This window comes from Dendrobates tinctorius, unplaced genomic scaffold (genome assembly GCF_039654945.1).
Source record: "Dendrobates tinctorius isolate UK_male_01 unplaced genomic scaffold, ASM3965494v1 ptg000232l, whole genome shotgun sequence".
NCBI lineage: Eukaryota > Metazoa > Chordata > Amphibia > Anura > Dendrobatidae > Dendrobates > Dendrobates tinctorius.
Genome location: NW_027361899.1, coordinates 20415698 through 20436069, shown reverse-complemented (window position 1 = coordinate 20436069; position 20372 = coordinate 20415698). Strand labels below are relative to the sequence as shown.

At 43.6% G+C, this 20372-nt stretch overlaps 1 pseudogene; it reads left to right on the top strand.

The window, feature by feature from the left end:
• LOC141060156 (calpain-2 catalytic subunit-like) overlaps nt 1-20372 on the top strand; it is a 34098-nt pseudogene that overhangs the window by 3020 nt on the left and 10706 nt on the right.

Below are 20372 nucleotides of genomic sequence, written 5' to 3'. Positions count from 1 at the left end.
ATTGTAAATTATATTTGTATTTTGTATGTAAACCCATCTCACATGCAAGGAACTATGAAATCAACGGTGCTCTAAACTGAAATAATATTTTTAATAATAATAATTTTTCCATTTGGGGAGTACAAAAAGCTTTGCATTTTTCTAAATGAAGAAATGATAACGCTTTCATAAGCCGTCCAAAAATTATCCCATTAATAGGGAGACAAAACAGGTGCAGTGTATTGTTTTGAATTTGAAGGATTAATGGCCTCTCAACTAGAAGTGAAAAAAATTATCCATTTTTGGTGTTCTCAACTGATTTGCTAATCACAAAACTTTGAATGTGAAGAATTTCTGTGTTGTTGTCAAGCATTTCCAAAAATTAGCCCTATTTCAGAGATGTGTCTTGAGGGTACAAAAACAAGAGAGTAGATTTCCCATCATCAGTAGTACTGTTTAACACTATAAAACACAGTTGAGATGACAGGGAATGGCATGGCTATGTAGTGGCTGTCGGAGTAGCACTGTAGAGAGTTAGGATGGGGTAGAACAGGAGATGCGGCATTTTTGGGCCCCGGCAGCAGCAGTGCAGTCTAGCACTATAGTGGGCAGTGAGGAGGTGTTTGGCTGGAGTGGCTTTGAAGTGGCTGTGGCAGGAACAACATGGTAGAGAGTTTTGGGAAGGCGCGCCATACATTGCTTGGAAGTTTAGGACTAAAAAATTCAGCCCTAGCAGCAGTACTACTGCAAAATAGATGACAAGATGGACAGTGAGTATATGCCCAGCAGAATGTGGTCCATTGCTAATGGCAGAAGCATCAGTTTATGTTACACTGGGATTTACGATCTGACAACTTGAGGCACCAGTTGGATTGCAATACTAGTATTTGTGTATTTGATGATTTTTTTTGTTGGTATAATTCCCCTATAAAAAAGTTTACCATTCAGTCTCCAACCCCTGACGAAGCAAGTTTATGCAAAACTCACTTCGGATGTGTAGGGAAAATGGTAACATTAGGTTTGTTACCTTCTTTGCCTCTTTTTTAATCAAGATTTGTCTGTTATTTGTTGTTTGTAATTGTTAGTCTATTATCCCATGTTCAAACTGTATATTTGCCTTCTGCACGGTTATCCTGTCACATGGTGTAATAACCGGTATATGCTGAAATAGGAAATTGTACATATTTATTTATAGTCATTCACACATCATACGGTCTACTCTTGTCTGACTTTATCCTTTTATGTTCATCTGTGTTAATGCATTCATTTTTTTAAGGTTATTTTTATTAATTTTAAAAAATAGTTTTAAGTGATAGATTTTTATTTTCAGATTGTTTCTTGATTGAGTCTTATTTATTTTGTTGCTTATTATTCCTGTGTTTAGGCATGTGACCTTTACCTTTTAGGAGTTGATTTATTGGTGTCAGTAATAGAAAAAAGGATATTACAAAGATATGATAACAGAACCAAGCTCATTACAAAGATACAATAATGGAACCCAAAGTACCGTAAATTGCAAAAATATTTGTGAATTCTTGGAAAAAAAAGGGTGTGGATTGGAAAATTAGAAAATCCCACTGAACACAATGTTTTCTACTTACATAAAAGTCTAATTACAAAGTAGTGCATACATAAGGCATTAACTAAATTTGATGGCAAGTACTTCAAAGCATCAGTGATCATATCTGCATAATTTGCATTTAATCACATCTGAATAGAAATGTATCCACTTCGATGTAAAATATATATATATGTGGTGCCCCCAGGGGTATGGTCGCCACAGTGGCTTTGCCTTCCTCCAGGGGAGGGTAATGCCAGGTTTGGAGGCAATGATGGGTCTCTCTCGCAGTCAATCTATGCACGCAACACAGTTCCACTCCAGGCCAGCAGGGGGAACTCTGAAGCGGGATTAAGGGAAGGAGTGCTCTCTGAGGGCCAAGAGGAGGGGGTGGTTAGTTAGTTAGTCTGCGGAGGGTGAAGTGTGCAGACGTGTGGAAGGAGCGCTGAGATAGAGCGGAGAGGACGAGCTCATCTCTGGAGAGAGCGCATGAACTGGAGCCTGGTCTCCACGGTTGTATGGATACTAATGGTCCTGCAACAGACACCAGAGGAGTAGGAAGCTGTAAATGCCCTGCTCCCATCTAAGACTTGAGGGCACAACAGCAGCTTGGATAGTGAGCCGGGACTCAGGAGAGAGGAGTCCCTGAGAGAGGCTACAGCTGTCTGCCGTGCAAGTGAGGTTCTTGAGAACATCTGTCCGGAGGAGCTCCAGTGTAACTCAGTACTGGGAGTACTTCATTCAAATAAGCGCTAGTAAGGAGACTGCACAGCACATCTGCTGAGAGAGAATCCCTGAATTGCTTCCAGGCTAGCCTGCTCCAATACCATCTGTAATCAGGACCCTGGACTGCAGTTACCAAGTAAAGGTACAGAAATTGCACCCCGCTGTGTCTTGCCTGCTTCCTACCTTTCCGGCACCGCTACATCCCCATGCTGACCACATCTTCACTGCCCTGGGACTATAGCTTCACCTGTGGGGAGCTTTTACATCTTTGCTGCACCACACCATCAGTCCCAGCGGATCTGCATGCAGCGTCGGCTTAACACCTCCCTTGCCGAGCACCACAGGTGGCGTCACGAACTATTCATCTAACTACATTCCACCATTCACAACTTTCCCTCTTAATTGGTCGCCCAGGGCCATGGTCTGGGTCACCGCTGCTGTGACACATCCCGCTGATACCGGCCCGGTACCGATTACCCTACAGCCCTGGGAGGGTGACCCAACTTGGCATCACCAACAGGATTACAGAGCCCGGTACCACCCGGGTCCTGTGAGCCATAGACTGTGTTTGTGTAAAAGACTGTGTGTGAAATTGGCGCCAATTGCCACCAATTGTCGCCATTGCCGTGCTGCTTGGCGCGCGCGGGAAGAAAAAGGGGCAGGTCTTCGTGGGCGGAGCCTGCCACAGAGCGCGAAGAAGTGAAGTGCCGTGCGGGAAGAGAGGACAGCGCGTGAGAAGAGGAGGAGCTGAGGCCTACAGCCCGGAGCATCAGGCCTGCGAAGCGGTCACCGGCGGACGCCATTGCCAACCCCGCAGCGACGCAAGGAGGAGCACCCGCCGCAGCGGTCTCCATAATGCCGCTGTCTATGCCCTACATACCGGGAGCGGCCTGGTTACCGCAGTACTCGGGTGAGTCACATACCCTGAGTGAATTTAAAGAGAGACTGTGCAGTTTGTTTAAAGTCTACCCTCTGTCTGAGAGCCAGAATGTGAATATCCTGATTGGACAGCTAACGGGTACAGCGCAGAGAGAAGTGAAAGCCTGGAAGGACACTGATAAAGAGACTGTTGCAAAGATCCTGGCCAAGCTGAGAAGCACCTTTGATACACGCACTGCAGCTGAAATCAAGATGAGGTTCTTTGGCTGTAAACAGAAGGCGCAGGACAGTATAAGGGACTATGCTCTCAACCTGCAGAAGGCGCTGCGAGCAGTTAAGCAAGTTGATCCTGACAGTGTGAAGGAGGAGGATAAGCTGTTAAAAGAGAAGTTCATTGAAGGACTCCTATCCAGTACCCACAGAGGACAGTTGCGTATCATAACCCTGCAAAACCCTGATCTGGACTTTGCTGATTTTAAGGACAGGGCTATTCGGGTACTGCAGGAATCAACTGACAGCCGCCCAGCGCCCCCTAGGCGCCCAGCGATCACTTACCACCAGGAAGCAACATCTTTCCCTTCCATCCCTGTAGAGGCTGATGCACAGAAACTGGATAAAGATCCAACTGAGGAGCTGCGTCTTCAGGTCCAGGAGTTGACCAAAGGGATGGCTGCACTTACCAAAACCGTGCAGTCCCTGCAGGTGGCCTCCAAGGAAAAGATCCAGCTTGCTTCCAGTCCAGAGGATGTCCCGTGGCTCCGGAGGAGGAGAACCCCGCCACTTCGAGGGAGGAACAACGATCACTATGACCAGGACGGACGTCCCATCTGTCGTCGCTGCTACAAGGCCGGTCATCTTGCAAGATTTTGTCCTTTAAACGAGCAACCCCTGGGGCAGAGGGCCAACCCCCAGGAGTAGGACCACAAGGCCCAAGGAACTGGAGAGCCAAGTATGAGGGAGGGAGACAGATCCTTCCCGTCGTGATTGACGGCATCCCCATGAACGCTTTGCTGGACACTGGCTCCCAGGTGACCACTATGCCGTACGTTCTGTACAAGAGGTACTGGGCTGATTCTGAACTCACCCGTGGCCCAAATGATGAACTAACAGTAGTTGCTAGTAACGGTCATACCTTGCCGCAGATTGGATGCAAGGAAATTACTGTTAAGGTGGGGCGGGTAGAGCTAAAATCACAAGGTCTGATAGTTGTTGATATTGATCGACGTGAATGTAATCCCATGATGACTCTTGGTACAAATGTAATTGAAAATTGTCTTTCCGAGGTTATTGTCTTGTTGCAACAGGTGGCTGAGACTGCAGGTTCCAGTGAACAACGAGTCCTGCAGAAGGAGATCAAGGCCCTGATGCAAAGACAGCAGGTATAACTCTCTGGCGGAGAAATTTGGGTCGCCCTCCCAGGGCTGTGGGGTACTCGGTACCGGGCCAGTATCAGTGGGATGTGTCACAGCAGCGGTGACCCGGACCGTGGCCCTGGGCGCCCAAGCAATGGGGAGATGTAGTTAATGGTAGAATAGTTCGTGACGCCACCCGTGGTGTTTGGCAAAAATGGTGTTAGGAAAAAGGCTGCATACAGATCCACTGGGACAGATGGTGTGGTGCAGCAATGATGTTATAGCCCTCCACAGGTGGGAGTCGGCTAGATTTTGGTCTTATGTTCGCCCAAATTTGGTTTAATGTGAGCGGTTGTCATCATGTTAGTTTAAGGTTTCAATTTTTTGGTGTTTTTTATGCTTTGTTGCAGGGCTTGATCAACCTCTCGCTTGGATAATGGGCCATTCGTATGTGTTCTGGGCAGCTATTTGAGCTGCAGTTCGGGCAGATGGGCGTCAATTAGGTTTCCCTCGTGAGACAGTGGTGCTGCGTTGGATCGGAAAGAGGGGGATGGTGTGGAGGCAGTTTCTTCCGGAATTTCATCGTTTCGCCCGTCTGGACCGTGTTCCTAATGTTGTTGTCATTCATTTGGGCGGTAATGACCTGGGTTCGAGGCCATGTAGGGAGTTGATTAAGGATATAAAATTTGACATGTTGAGGCTCTGGGCCGAATTTCCGAAGGTGGTGGTTATTTGGTCCGACATTGTGTTTCGTAAAGTCTGGAGGGGAGCTCGGTCCGTGGAAGGGGTAAACAGAGCAAGGATAAAGGTGAACAAGGCCATATCTCGTTTCATGGCAAGGAATGGGGCTGTGGTGGTTCGCCACTCAGCTCTCGAATCGGGTGAAGGTGGTTTCTGGAGGTCAGATGGGGTGCATCTGAATGCGGTGGGGACTGACTTGTGGTGCCTGGACTCCCTGTGGGGGAATTTATGTGGACGGGGTGAAGTAATCCCGTGGAATGGATGGATAAACAGGGGACCCGTCATGGGTTCGGTTTGGCAGGGTTGACTACGGTATGCCTCCGAGCTGGTGTTGAACGGCTGGGGGTAAGACTCAACCTGGGGCCAAGGTGGAACTTTATGGGAACTGGTGGCTTTAAGACTTTGGGGCTTCGAGGAACACCTCCTATGGGAAAAATTTGTTTGGCTTGGAAATGTTAAAAAATAAATGTTTCTAATACTTGTTAATAAAAGGCTGCTGTGGCCATTAAATCCATTTCGTGACTGGTGTATTTAATGGGGATTGTGTTTTGAAATAATTGGTGGGGGGGTATTTGTCCATGGGTAGTGGTAGGTGTCTGAGCTCACATGAATCACGATTACCCTCATGTCAAGAAAAGCCGTACGGGGCTCCTAGCCTCACCGGAAGGCTGACATGACAGGGTATAGTGGGAATAAGGAAGCGTACAGGATCTGAGATAGCAATAGGGTCAATCTATTTGGGAGGCGGGTTTGAGGAGTTGGGAGTTTTTTGCTTTAGCCTGGTGAAACGAATGAGGAGGGTTTTATTTGGAAAAAGGGGATGGACTTAAGAAAGAGGGGGTGGAAGATCAGTATATAGGATATGGCCATTTTAGTTTGTGAACCATTTTTAGGTACCCCCGGCTGAGAGGAAGAAGCTCCCACCCACCCGCCCTTTATGTAGGGGGTAGGGGAGAGAGATTGCCGGGTTATTGTTGGTACGAAGTAATTTTCATTATTTTGGTTCGATTCGAATGTTTCCCAGATTCTGAGTGGCATGCCTGATGTACTCTTAATTTTTTATTATTTTGTGATGGCAGCGGGGCGTGGGGGGAGGTCCTCGAAGTCGGTGGATCGGTGGAATGGTGAATTGGTGGGGGGGGATCTTAACAGGTCCTGGACTCCCTGTGGGGAAATTTATGTGGACGGGGTGAAGTAATCCCGTGGAATGGATGGATAAACAGGGGACCCGTCACGGGTTCGGTTTGGCAGGGTTGACTACGGTATGCCTCCGAGCTGGTGTTGAACGGCTGGGGGTAAGACTCAACCTGGGACCAAGGTGGAACTTTATGGGAACTGGTGGCTTTAAGACTTTGGGGCTTCGAGGACCACCTCCTATGGGAAAAATTTGTTTGGCTTGGAAATGTTAAAAAATAAATGTTTGTAATACTTGTTAATAAAAGGCTGCTGTGGCCATTAAATCCATTTTGTGACTGGTGTATTTAATGGGGATTGTGTTTTGAAATAATTGGTGGGGGGGTATTTGTCCATGGGTAGTGGTAGGTGTCCGAGCTCACATGAATCACGATTACCCTCATGTCATGCATTGCTCCATAGTCTAACATTGGTCCGAGTGCAATCTGATAATGCATTGGATAGCACTTGGCCGTGTTGTACGCTCGTGTGAGCGAACCCTTACAGATCCATTTTAAAGAACCGAGATGAGCTAAACTGAGGTGCAGTAATCGTAGGGATTTGAACATGATTCCAATAGTCTTATTTTTGTGCATTGCATCCTCTGTGTCATGTTTCCCCCTTTTAGGTCCTGTACTAGGTATAAAACAGTGAATTGGTTTTTTGTTCGTAGTGTTCCATTAACTAATTTTTTTTCTCTAAAACATAATTTTGTTAAAGAATTAAGAGTTTCTGTTGCGTTTCTGTTGTTATGTTTCGTGGGCTGGGCTTGACAACTATTCTATACCTAGAAAACAATATGGGCTGGTTTATGCTTGCTAACAAAATAAATGTTTAATTTTTCAGGAATTAAAGACAAACCCCGTGTTTATTATAGGAGGCGCGGAGCTTGAAGATAGCAATCAGGGAAAATTAGGTGAGTGGATCTGATATCAGAAGAAAAATGGAAAGCTAAACACATATAAAGGGAATCTATCAGCAGGTTTTTGCTATATAATCCGGAAACAGCATCAGATAGGGCCTGAATCACAGATTTCAAGGTTGTGTTATATATTAAATAGCTGTGTGCTGTTGATTACTTACAATGGCAGTTTTATCACTAGGAGATTATCATTGCACTGACAAGCTTCCTGTGCCAAGTAGTTCCAACCACACCCCCTCCTCTGATAAGCAGCTTACTGTCAATAGACAATATATTTACAAAGCTGTGGTGTGGGTGGGATTAGCTTTCTCAGCTCTGCTTTATACTACATCTAAGAACTCAAAACTGCTGCACCAAGTAAACTAAGTGACACATCATTGGAATCAGGGTCTCTCTTCCTACATTATACTGCTCTCAGGTGAGGTAGCAATAACCTGGTAACAGATTTCCTTTCAAGAGGACCTGTCATCAGGTCAAAAGTGCCCACTTTCTGCTGCTCCCTTGAGTATTCAATTTTTTTTGTTTCTTTGTTTGTTTTTTTTAATCCTTCCTACAGTTCCAGAGATAAGGGTCTTATAATTTAGTGCTAAATGTTATGGTTTTAATCAAGTGGGCGTGGCTCACAGGGAAATTGTGCAGATTGACCTAAAGATATGCCCCCAAATAATCCTGAAAGACACGCCCCCTTAGTAATAAAATTTAATAATAAATTAATAATAAATAATAATAATAAACTTAGTAATAAAAAAAATTAGCGCTAAGCAAAAAGACCCATATCTCTAGAACTGTTCGTGGATTTAAAAAAAAAAAAAAAATATTTAGGGGAGCAGCAGGATTAAAATAAGAGCATTAACTGGAAACATTTTGCATCTGTACAAAAAATAGGTGATAAATGTTGTTCGTAAGTGCATCTGGATGTGTTAAAAAAAATGTTCCTGTGCTGATATAGTATTATAAGTGTGACCCTGCCAGGTACTGACTGGGGCATTTGAAATTACAGAAGCCCATGTTGTCCCCGTCCCCATGAACCAGATGGGATATATTACTAATATTACCCTGGATGGAAGAAAGGAAGACTTCCTACAAGACCAATATTTCTAATGATACCCGTGGCCTGCTGCGGTGACGACTTTGTGCTCTGTCACAACTCTTAACAGTATGGGTGTCTTGAGAACACGAATTCTGTTAACAACGTAACAGATAAGGCGGCCCACAAATAGACAGGCCCTTCTGGCATTTGCCAGATGGCCAGTCCGGCCCTGGACCCTGCTATGTACTGCGTAATGGATGTGTCCGACCATGCAGGAATATGGTCCGAATATACCACAGCTCTTGGGTAGGGGAGGACTCATAAGAAATTACTGACAAGACAACAGGGGATCGCAGCTGATAAAACATTTCCCTGCCTGTGTTATCACAGGAGTGAGTGTTTTCTGTGAATTCCATCTCCTTGGTAAAAACCATAAAAATTTGCACTAAATAACTTGATGCATATCTCTGGAATTGTATGGTGCATTTAAAAAAATAAAATGGAATATCGAGGGCAGCAGCACACATAAAGTAAGGGCAAAACCTGGACACTTGTGACCTGATGACAGGTCCTCTATAAATTTGAAAACTGTTGTTAGTGGCACAGGCTCGACTCCTGAGCCCATATCATAAACATTTCATGTATGGCAAATTGTGAAAACAGTTTTCTGCCATGGAGAGGGAAGGGGTCATATGCGTTAGAAATTTCTGTCATGACTATTTCTTCTCACAGGCGATTGTTGGTTCCTCGGCTCCATCGCATGCCTCACAACAAATAAAGATTGCTTGTCCCGTGTAATTCCACAAGACCAAAGTTTTGACAAGGAATATTCCGGAATCTTCTGTTTTGAGGTAAATTATTTATGGAACAAAATATAAAGAAACCACCGGAGCACTAAATGGAGGAGGACATGACTTTGGGAGGGGTGGATCTAAAACTCCTGCAGCTTTCTATAGCGGTGTAGATTTTAAGCAAGAGTGATGTTGCTTTATCACGAAGGAGCACAATATGTTTGTGCCTGGTGTGTTACTGTGAGAACGGTGGGGCTTATATAGAGAAGGTAACTCTGTCTCTCTCCCTCTTTCTCTCACCAGATGAACTGGAGAAAACAAGTCTGCAGTATCAGGGAGTATAATACCGGGGTTATCACCTCACATTACAGATGATAGGAGCACATTCACCTCACCGTGTATTAGTGTAGTATCAGCTCCTACATCATATATGGTATCAATATTACCTCAGAAATTCATGTTCCCTCATGTGTTTTCTACAAGTTACCTCACACACTGCAGAGGCCGCTCCTGTGTGACCTCCCTGCAGACATGGCTGATATACTACTCCACATTCACCTCAGACATCGTGTACTAGTGTAGTATCAGCTCCTACTTTATATATGGGATCAATATTACCTCAGAAATTCATGTTCCCTCATGTGTTTGCTACAAGTTACCTCACACACTGCAGAGGCCGCTCCTGTGTGACCTCCCTGCAGACATGGCTGATATACTACTCCACATTCACCTCAGACATCGTGTACTAGTGTAGTATCAGCTCCTACTTTATATATGGGATCAATATTACCTCAGAAATTCATGTTCCCTCATGTGTTTGCTACAAGTTACCTCACACACTGCAGTAAACCTCTCCTGTGTAACCTCCCTGCAGACATGGCTGGTATACTACTCCACATTCACCTCAGACATCGTGTACTAGTGTAGTATCAGCTTCTACATCATATATGGGATGAATATTACCTCAGAAATTCATGTAGCAGCCATGTTCCCTCATATGTCTGCTACAAGTACCTCACACAATGCAGAGGCCACTCCTGTGTGACCTCCCTGCAGACATGGCTGATATACTACTCCACATTCACCTCAGACATCGTGTACTAGTGTAGTATCAGCTCCTACTTTATATATGGGATCAATATTACCTCAGAAATTCATGTTCCCTCATGTGTTTGCTACAAGTTACCTCACACACTGCAGTAAACCTCTCCTGTGTAACCTCCCTGCAGACATGGCTGGTATACTACTCCACATTCACCTCAGACATCGTGTACTAGTGTAGTATCAGCTTCTACATCATATATGGGATGAATATTACCTCAGAAATTCATGTAGCAGCCATGTTCCCTCATATGTCTGCTACAAGTACCTCACACAATGCAGAGGCCACTCCTGTGTGACCTCCCTGCTGGCATGGCTGGTATACTACTCCACATTCACCTCAGACATCGTGTACTAGTGTAGTATCAGCTTCTACATCATATACATCATATATGGGATCAATATTACCTCAGAAATTCATGTAGCAGCCATGTTCCCTCGTGTCTGCTACAAGTTACCTCACACAATGCAGAGGCCACTACTGTGTGACCTCCCTGCAGACATGGCTGGTATACTACTCCACATTCACCTCAGACATCGTGTACTAGTGTAGTATCAGCTTCTACATCATATACATCATATATGGGATCAATATTACCTCAGAAATTCATGTAGCAGCCATGTTCCCTCGTGTCTGCTACAAGTTACCTCACACAATGCAGAGGCCACTCCTGTGTGACCTCCCTGCAGACATGGCTGGTATACTACTCCACATTCACCTCAGACATCGTGTACTAGTGTAGTATCAGCTTCTACATCATATATGGGATGAATATTACCTCAGAAATTCATGTAGCAGCCATGTTCCCTCATATGTCTGCTACAAGTACCTCACACAATGCAGAGGCCACTCCTGTGTGACCTCCCTGCAGACATGGCTGGTATACTACTGCACATTCACCTCAGACATCGTGTACTAGTGTAGTATCAGCTTCTACATCATATACATCATATATGGGATCAATATTACCTCAGAAATTCATGTAGCAGCCATGTTCCCTCGTGTCTGCTACAAGTTACCTCACACAATGCAGAGGCCACTCCTGTGTGACCTCCCTGCAGACATGGCTGGTATACTACTCCACATTCACCTCAGACATCGTGTACTAGTGTAGTATCAGCTTCTACATCATATACATCATATATGGGATCGATATTACCTCAGAAATTCATGTAGCAGCCATGTTCCCTCGTGTCTGCTACAAGTTACCTCACACAATGCAGAGGCCACTCCTGTGTGACCTCCCTGCAGACATGGCTGATATATCTCACATTACTGCTGTATTGCACAGAGTCTTCTCGAGATTGGGGTGCTGGTGGCTGCATCATATATAAAAAGCAGAATAAGAGATACATCCTGTTTTTACATATTTATATGATCTTTGTCATATTTTAATTATGAATAGCAATAAAGATTTTTTGGAACTTTCTAAAAGCTTCATTTCTTTTTGTGTTTTACTAAAAAGTGTGGCACATATTGAATTTTTTTAATCCATGTAAATAATCTTAACATGCAAATAAAAAAAATAATCCAACCCAAAAATAAGCAGCCATGCAGCAGCCTCAAGTGAGCCTTCGGTAGAGACAACTGTTCTGCATATACACTCACTGGCCACTTTATTAGGTACACCATGCTAGTAAGGGGTTGGACCCCCTTTTGCCTTCAGAACTGCCTCAATTCTTCGTGGCAGAGATTCAACAAGGTGCTGGAAGCATTCCTCAGAGATTTTGGACCATATTGACATGATGGCATCACACAGTTGGCGCAGATTTGTCGGCTGCACATCCCTGATGCGAATCTCCCGTTCCACCACATCCCAAAGATGCTCTGTTGGATTGAGATCTGGTGACTGAGGAGGCCATTTGAGTACAGTAAACTCATTGTCATGTTCAAGAAACCAATCTGAGATGATTCGAGCTTTATGACATGGCGCATTATCCTGCTGAAAGTAGCCATCAGATGTTGGGTACATTGTGGTCATAAAGGGATGGACATGGTCAGCAACAATACTCAGGTAGGCTGTGGCGTTGCAACGATGCTCAATTGGTACCAAGGGGCCCAAAGAGTGCCCAGAAAAAATTCCCCACACCATGACACCACCACCACCAGCCTGAACCGTTGATACAAGGCAGGATGGATCCATGCTTTCATGTTGTTTACGCCAAATTCTGACCCTACCATCCGAATGTCGCAGCAGAAATCGAGACTCATCAGACCAGGCAACGTTTTTCCAATCTTCTACTGTCCAATTTCGATGAGCTTGTGCAAATTGTAGCCTCAGTTTCCTGTTCTTAGCTGAGAGGAGTGGTACCCAGTGTGGTCTTCTGCTGCTGTAGCCCATCTGCCTCAAAGTTCGACGCACTGTGCGTTCAGAGATGCTCTTCTGCCTACCTTGGTTGTAACGGGTGGCAATTTGAGTCACTGTTGCCTTTCTATCAGCTCGAACCAGTCTGCCCATTCTCCTCTGACCTCTGGCATCAACATGGCATTTCCGGCCACAGAACTGCCGCTCACTGGATTTTTTTTCTTTTTCGGACCATTCTCTGTAAACCCTAGAGATGGTTGTGCGTGAAAATCCCAGTAGATCAGCAGTTTCTGAAATTCTCAGACCAGCCCTTCTGGCACCAACAATCATGCCACGTTCAAAGGCACTCAAATCACCTTTCTTCCCCATACTGATGCTCGGTTTGAACTGCAGGAGATTGTCTTGACCATGTCTACATGCCTAAATGCACTGAGTTGCCGCCATGTGATTGGCTGATTAGAAATTAAGTCTTAACACACAGTTGGACAGGTGTACCTAATAAAGTGGCCAGTGAGTGTAAGCCTATGTAGTTTATATGTGGAATTTTAAATGCTGTCTTTTCACAAAATGTTATCTGATATGATATAAATATGTTTACAAAATAGCTAAAAAGAGCAAAAATGTCTACAAAATGCCATTTCTTGGTGACAACACTTACTCCTTATAAATCTTACTCCTTAGACCGGAGTCTTAGCCTCTCACATTGCCAAATCAGATCTCATACTTTGCACTGACGAGGGGCAGCACTGTGAAACACAGTGTCTGCAAATTGAGATTCTGGTTTGGCTTTTATCCTAAGTCATATTGCAAGGCTCGTTGAAGGGGCAATACTGACTTTTAGTATCGCTGCTTCCATCAGGTGGCGCTAGAGTTCAAGTCCTCTTTGAGGAGACCATTTGTATATTTAATTTCCCAGAGGAGCATGCATTGCTTTCAAGTCTCCTCACTCTGACATGCCAGGCTTGACGTGTAACTCTCCACAAGGATAAATGTTACCTCTTAGACCCCAAACCTTACACTCAAAACGGTTGTAGCACTTTGCAGATTAATCACTATACAAACGGACATCACAGTGAGAATCCATCGCTTACTCCATTAGTCAAAAAGAAAAGGATTTCTAAGTGTAAAACCACTGGCTAATTCGAATTTTCAATAGTAAAAAGGTTTGGACCATGAAATAACTCAATTATTAGCACTACTAGAACACATTCAATGTAAATGTGTCACCATAAAGTTATGTTTTCTTGCAGTTATGGCAGTATGGACAATGGGTGGAAGATGTTGTCGATGATAAGCTGCCTACCAAGAATAACAAGCTCATTTTTGTAAAAATCCAAAACTTCTGAAGAATTGTGGAGCGCCCTTCTGGAAAAAGCTTATGCTAAGTAAGTGCAATAAAAATAAATACTAAAAATCTGGAAAAATTTAAAGTAGATGTTTCATGTAATATCTGAAAAATTTAGTCTGAATTCCAAGACGGCCCAGAATGTGAAAAACAGACTAGAACCAAGTCAAGAAGTGAATTTGTGGTCCAAAAATGAACAGAATCAAAGTTCTCCATATGATCTCCTTATTTCACTCAAACCCCACAAAACCATCGAAAGACCTAGCAGAAAAAAAAATTCCAAAAAGTAAATTTAGATGGCTGACCTTACACAGCAATCAGGGATTTGAAGCTCTTTCCACAGTACAAGCAATAAAAGTTTTCTGTGAAAAAAGTGAAACAAATATATATTCCAAAAGTATTCAGTTTTCTGGCTAAATAACCAAATCCATTAATGGATCATTAAAGGGATTATCTCACCAACCAGAACACAGGATAAGGGTACCATCACATTTTGCAATGCACCAGCGATCCTGACCACGATATGACCCGGTCAGGATCGCTGGTGCATCGCTAAATGGTCGCTAGTGAGCTGCCACACAGGCAGATCTCACCAGCGATGCAGCAGCGGTCGGCAGTCATTACTTACCTGTCAGACGCGGCGATGAAGACATCCTCCCGCCCGCGTCCACGTGTTGCTCGTAGGCACCAGCAGGAAGCCCAGCAGGAAGTGGCTGACCAGAAACGGCCCAGAACGTTTTCGCACGATCAGCGATAGACAGCGGGGGAGCCGGTCGGAGGTAAGTATGACACTTAGCGATGTCGCTAGCAATATCGCTGCTGCGTCACAAAATCAGTGACGCTTAAGCGATATTGCTAGCGATATCGCTAAGTGTGACGGGGTCTTAAGGAATAGATTTAGGATGTGCAAGAGAACATGTCTTATATCGGAAAAGAGTGGTAGTGCTCTTACGTGACCACCACCCCATTCACATTTATGGGTCTGTTATAGCTGTGTGTTCTGACTCAAAGGCCGGGGTCAGACTTACAAGTGTGATGCGAGAAACTAGCGCGAGTCTCTCGCATCAATAGCCGGAACTCAGGCCGGAATGTGCGGCTGCATAGAAATACATGCAGCTGCACACTCCGGTATGAGTGCCGGGTATTGATGCGAGAGACTCCCGCGAGTTTCTCGCATCGTACTTGCAAGTGTGACCCCAGCCTAAGTCAGATTATGGGATTATCAGTGAGACCAAATTATGGGACTTGGCCCTCTCAGTCTCAAGCGCATTGTGAGCATAAACAATTCTGTTTATTAACCATGTGAGCAAGATTCATACACCACTTGTAGACAAATGTAGCTCCGATTGGAAATTTGCATCAGCTGCTCTCTTCTAACAAGCATTTTGAAATTTTGCCAGTATTTTGTCTTTTCTCAATGAACTACGCATAACACACAGTTTCTCAAAAAATATAGAATATGGGGGAAAGTATTAACCTTTCTTTATCAGTTTACCCCTATTGTAAATGGTATATCCTTTACCACAGGGTATTGAGCATGAGTGATTACCATTCCCATAATGGAGTGGTGGTCACGAATAAGCGCTACTGCTCCATTCAAACAGGGAACACAGGACCCCTTGTAAACTCACCGAAAATACATTTATAAATCATAGGTGATAATCTCGTTAATGGAAACTTCTATTTCCGAGGTCAAGTTATCCCACAAGAGGATCCACCAGTGGGCCCAGGCTCTGAGATAATAGACCTCTATGGCTCAGAAGAAGCCAGCCCCAATTGGATCAAGTGATTTGACCCTTGGGTGTACTTACTGTGGGATGATTCACAAACCTGATCATGTGGGTAACATCTCTTTTTCCTTGTAGAAAGCAGTAATAAAACTGTATTGACTACAGGATCAATGGATCGTATGAAGGCCTTGATGCAGGTTATGTTTTGGAATCATTGGTGGATTTCACCGGTGAGGTTGGGGAAGTATACAAAACAAAGTTTGCTCCAAACGATTTGTTTGAAAAAATTCAAAGACGACTATTGGAGAAATCCCTAGTTGGCTGTACCTCAGTAAGTTAAGAGTGTTAATTTGCGATAGTGTTCAGTAAAATCAATGCATTCTGTGACTAGACCTCACCTGCAATCCCAAACTTAACCTGTGGACAAAATTGTCAATTTCTTGAAAAAAAATTAAAAAGTAGATTCCATAGATAATGAAAATCACATTTGTGTTGAATTTTTAAGAATTTGCTGAACCTGAGAATTTCAATAATTTGCAAATCATATAAAATAGCTGGAAACATATATACAAAAGAAGACATCTGATGTAAATAGGTAAAATACAAGGAGGAGTCAGATAACTTTCAAAAAGCAAATACGGTAAATCAGGCATAGGATGAGAGTCTGATATATGAAGCGTAACTGGAATGAATAAAATGCAAATAAAGATGAAACGCTCTAAAAAAAACTAGTTGATGAGGCAGATACAAAGGTGTCCAATAGTCTATAATAATAATAATACATTTTATTTCTATAGCGCCGACATATTCCGCAGCACTTTACATTTCAGAGGGGATTTGTACAGACAATAGACATTACAGCATAACAATAATCACATAGATTAGAACAAATACCAAGAGGAGTGAGGGCCCTGCTCGCAAGCTTACAATCTATGAGGAAAGAGGGAGACACGAAAGGTGGGTGGTAACAGTTGCCCTGATTGTATGGACCAGCCATAATGTTACGTGTGTAACAGTACAGACACAGAGGGCTAATGGATGCATAAAGCATGTGGGAACATGATGCAGGGAACCTGGTTATGGTAAAACTTTTGGCTGTGTAGATTAGATAGATTAGGTTAATATGTTGAGGCGATAGGCCAGTCTGAATAAATGCGTTTTCAGGGCACGCTTAAAATTGTGGGGATTGGGGACTAATCGTATTGACCTGGGAATTGCATTCCAAAGAATTGGTGCAGCACATGTAAAGTCTTGGAGACGGGAGTGGGAGGTTCTGATTATTGAAGATGCTAACTTCAGGTCATCAGCAGAACGGAGGGCGCGGGTAGGGTGGTATACTGAAACTAGTGAGGAGATGTAGGGTGGTGCTGAGCCATGGAAGGCTTTGTGGGTGAGGGTAATAAGTTTATACTGAATTCTGGAGTGGATGGGTAGCCAGTGTAATGACTGGCACAAGGTAGAGGCATCGGTGTAACGATTGGTGAGGAATATGATCCTGGCTGCAGCATTCAAGACAGATTGGAGAGGGGAGAGTTTGGTAAGAGGGAGACCGACTAGAAGAGAGTTACAATAGTCGAGACGAGAATGAATAAGAGAAACAGTAAGAGCTTTTGCAGAGTCAAAAGTAAGAAAAGGTCGAATTCTAGAAATTTTTTTGAGGTGCAGATGACAAGAGCGAGCCAGTGATCGAATGTGGGGGGGCAAAGGAAAGCTCGGAATCAAGTATGACCCTAAGACAGCGGGCATGTTGCTGGGGAGTAATAGTGGAACTACACACAGAAATGGCAATGTAGGGTATAGGTACATTAGTAGAGGGAGGAAACACAAGGAGTTCAGTCTTTGACAGGTTCAGTTTCAGATATAGTAAGGACATGATGTTAGACATAGCGTTTAGACAATCGCCGGTGTTTTCTAGAAAGGCTGGCGTGATGTCAGGAGAAAAAGCATATAATTGGGTGTCATCAGCATAGAGATGGTACTGGAAACCAGATCTACTGATTGTTTGACCAATAGGGGCAGTGTACAAGGAGAAGAGGAGGGCGTCTAGAACCGATCCTTGAGGAACCCCAACAGTAAGGGGAAGGTGAGAGGAGGAGGAACCGGCAAAAGATACAGTAAAGGAGCGGTCAGAGAGATAGGAGGAGAACCAGGAGAGAATGGTGTCCTTGAGGCCAATGGAGCGGAGCATAGTGAGGAGGAGCTGATGATCCACAGTGTCGAATGCTGCAGAGAGATCCAAGAGAATTAGCATGGAGTAGTGACCATTTGATTTAGCTGTTAGTAGATCATTAGAGACTTTAGTGAGGGCAGTTTCAGTAGAGTGTAAAGAGCGGAAACCGGATTGGGGAGGGTCAAGAAGAGAGTTATCAAAGAGATAGCAGATAAGACGGGAGTGGCCCAGGCGTTCCAGGAGTTTAGAGATGAAGGGAAAATTAGAGACAGGTCTATAGTTAGCGGCACAGTTTTGGTCGAGGGATGGTTTTTTAAGTAGTGGATGTATGATGGCATGCTTAAATGAGGAGGGAAAGATACCAGAAGAGAGAGAGAGGTTAAATATTTTGGTTAGGTGAGGGGTGACAGCAGGGGAAAGGGACTGGAGGAGATGTGATGGAAATGGGTCACTGGTGCAAGTGGTTGGGCGGGAAGATGCAAGGAGCCTGCTTACTTCTTCTGTGACTGGTTCAAAATCAGAGAGTGAGCTAGATGCAGTGGGGGAGGAAGGACAGTGCATGGTATGAGGTGATTGGGAGATAATTTCCTGTCGGATCTGGTCAATTTTTTCTTTTAAGTAATTGGCCAGATCGTCAGCTCGGAGCTCCGTGGTTGGGGCCTGTACTCTTGGGTTGAGTAGAGAATGAAAATTGTCAAAGAGACGTTTCGGGTTATTGGACAGTGAGGTGATGAGGGTGTTGAAATAGGTTTGTTTGGAGAGGTGAAGGGCAGTGTTGTATGTTCTAAGCATAAACTTATAATGGATGAAATCTTCGTGTAGATTGGATTTTCTCCACAGACGTTCGGCGAACCTGGAGCACCGCTGCAGGAAACGTGTTTGGAGGGTATGCCAGGGTTGTCGCCATCTGTGTTGTGGTGTTCTATTTATAGGGGGTGCAAATTCATCCAGGGCACTTTGAAGTGTTTCATTGTAATGCTTCAATGCAGAATCAGGACATGAGTCTAGGGGGTTAATACATTTAAGACAATGAGCTGTACATCCAACCTGAAAACTACAATGAAGATAGCCAGAGTGATGAGAAAATTATATTTTAAATATGCAGTAATTTAATAACATAATACTGTGGGGTTACAAAAATTCTTAAAAACTGCATAGTGCATGAAATGTAATATTAAATTACTATGGACAAAGAATCCAATAGTAAAATCACATCAGAACACAGGATAGCAGCAGACTCAGAGTGCATGCATAGGGTATACCTGAGTGCAAAACTGCTATAGACTCCTGCATAGTGCATGTTGTATATTTATCTAAAATACAATCCCGACGCGCATTTAGTTGTTACTTCTTCCAAGGAGCTATAAGAAGCTGTGCTCTGTTCTGACTGTTATCTGCTAATCAGCTCAAATTGGCCCACCACTGGCCTGCCACCAACAATTGTAGGTTATATCTAACACATCACATATTGTAGCGCAGTCAGTCAGTAGGGACCATTATAGCCTGTATAAAAACAGAATCAGGGAATGCAGCAGCCATTCTTTGGTGAATCTGGATAGTGAGAGGATGTCATAACTCACAGATTAGCAATAAAGCTAGGGAAAGATATAAAACACTGAATAAACTGTACCGACTGGGTGTGACAGCACAGCAATGAAGGAAATTTAGTGTGTGAGGAAAAGGCAATAATATCATACATATTTTTCAGGGCTATTGGAGGATTTGCAGGACTTTTGATTTGCATTAAATCAAATTGCCGTGCTTCAATTTCCCTGGAAAATTTTGAAACCCAAATGATTTGCTTGTCTTTAACCGTTCCTTATTCTAATCTCATAAAACCATTATAATATTCAGATCTAGTTGTTAAAATAGTTGGAAAAGTTGCTCATGCAAGTGAAATGTACTGGGCCATAGATTTGGAAGTTTATTGACATTTCATTCAACTCTACTCACCAAGGTCAACGTTGCTCAATCTTTTAAATTTTTCTTTGCAGTTTGGGGATTCCAAAGCAAAATTTTTAAGTGAGACTATCGTCAGAAGTCATATATACTCGATAACCAGAGAAGAGGAGGTGATGAAATGCCAACACATTCTAGACTTGAGTGGCATTGAGAGGTCTTTATGTTCACTAATATATGATGCTCTGTTCTCTGAAGGTCACTTCTGGTGAAAATAAAGCACAGCTCATCAGAGTGTGGAATCCCTGGGGTTACAGTGAATGGACCGGAGTGATAAGTATGGTCGGTTCTGTGTGTGACTGAAGTTAGCCAGTTGTGATTTTCATTTTTCTTCTCATTCTCTCACGTTCTAATGAGTGGAACAATGTGGATCCCAAGATAAGAGAAGAACTTAACACTAAGAAAGATGAAGGAGAATTTTGGTGAGTAGTCAGTTTGTTCCTATAAATCATGCCTATCTGTTGCCACCTTGTCCAATGTCTTGCCAGTTGCATTAATAAACAATTGCTTACTGAAAGAACGTCTGCTACTGTATGTAAGTCCACTTGCCCCTAAAGAAATGTATCTACTTTATTTGGACAATTCCAATTTGATAGGTACTTGATATTAC